The sequence below is a fragment of the Thunnus maccoyii genome, chromosome 22 (genome assembly GCF_910596095.1).
Source record: "Thunnus maccoyii chromosome 22, fThuMac1.1, whole genome shotgun sequence".
Taxonomy (NCBI): Eukaryota; Metazoa; Chordata; class Actinopteri; order Scombriformes; family Scombridae; genus Thunnus; species Thunnus maccoyii.
Window position 1 is genome coordinate 6,312,273 of NC_056554.1, and position 1,942 is coordinate 6,314,214.

The window sequence follows — 1,942 nt, forward strand, 5'->3', positions numbered from 1 at the left end:
ATGCAAAAAAAGGTCCGAGACAATCTGATTAATGAAACTGGAATGAAACCTTACATTTAAGTGGTGCAACCGTAAAATGAGCCATTCTTAAAATTTTAATAAATTTTAAGGGCAATAATTGACAATTTAGTAATAACAAAAGTCATGACAAGTAGGAGAAAGACATATTTGGAAAGCACTTCGAAGAGCCGAGAAGACATCATTCAGCCATTAAAGCTAATGTACATGTATGTCTGTTTGTAAGTAACAAGAATAAATGATATAAGGAGACAAAGGTGTGTTCAAGTATCCTGAATGAGTTTTAGGGCAGAGTGGAGTGCTTCAGAAGTTCCAGCAGCTCCCAAATGAAAATGACGCAGAATAAAAATTTGAACAAACAGATGGGCAGAGTCTCTTATGAGGAAGGGTCTTATTCAACAGATTCTGTATTACCTGCAGGGATGGAGTTGCAGAGGCAGTCTAGAATTATACCAAACTTCTTGACAGGAGCAGAGAGATGCTACCAATTGTGATGTAGAGGTCTTATAAGAGTTTCAACAGAGAAAAAGCACCTCAGTCTTGCTGATATTGAGTTTCAGGTGAGCTTGAGGGTAGATAACTATGTCGAATAGGACATAAAAATAGAGATGGATGTTGTTGCCATAGAAATGGTAAATGAAGTTCTGAGACGTGATGTCTGAGCCAGTGAACAAGTGTTATGATCATTGAAGTAAAGGCCGAGGAATGAACTCTGGATCCTGCTGCTTCTTGGATCCTTCACATTGTTTTTCATGCAGGTGATGTCTGTATTTCAAAGGTCATGAAGTAATTTCTTCTGTTACACAAGATAAGAAAACCTTCCCTCCATCACCTATAATTTCTGTCTCTACTTTCCACTTTCTATTACCTCCTCTCTGTTGTATCTCAGTTCATAGTATCCTCTCTCTCTCATGCTGGTCAGGGTTTCCAGCACAAAAACACAAACAGGCCATAAATCAGACTCAGGTTGATAGTTCGGAGAGGGAAAATGTCTTCAACTTGCCCTCCTGCTCAACTCTCCCAGTATAAATACATCAATCAGAATGGTCCCTGTATGTTTTTGTGAACTGGTTAGACAGCCTGTGTTCCCAATACCGCAGTTTCATCTGTTTCAAGTGTGAGATCATGAGCCGAGGATAGAAACAAGCACGCGTCAAACAGTAGTGCGGTGATAATGCTGCAGGCAAGTCTATGATATTGAAGCACTATCAGCCCTGTCGCCACAATGGGCTTTTGGGAATGACTGCAGACTTTCAGGCTTCACATGCTTCAGCTGATGGAGCTCACAGCGCATATATGCATGAATGTATTTACACATATTACAAATATCAGGGAAGCCCATGCAGAAGTGTCCAGTAACCAGTGCCAGTGTGTTTGTGTTATGTGTGTGTGTGTGTTTGTGCAGGGTTATTAATAGCCGAGTGGGCAGGTGACAGAGCGAGGGTCGCAACTCTCACGGCAGCATTCTGACAACAGATGGAGCCTTTGATATCTCCCCCTCTGATCTTTATTTAAAAAACTAAAACTAAATGGAAGCATAAGATTAAAAGGACAGGTGTGTGTTTGTGTCAAGTGGGATATTCTAAAAGGGCATGTGGTGTCTGTAAGAAAGCCAGATATTGAGAGGCACAGGTCTCCTAAAGTATATAATGGGAATTCCACAGGCTATTGGTGCAGCTGGTGAATTGAGTTGGCGTGCTGCTCTGCACTCCGACATAAGAATAGCCTTCATGCAAACGCACACATACGCAAGTGCTGGAAATACAAAGAGGATTACTATGGTTGCAGAAATATCCACAAAGCATGTGCCACACTCTGGCACATTCTGACACGGGGAAATGAAAGGCATACAGTTTGCTCATTATAGCATCTGGTTTGTTTTGGTGTTTATTTGTTAACACCACATATGAATATCAAACGCCAG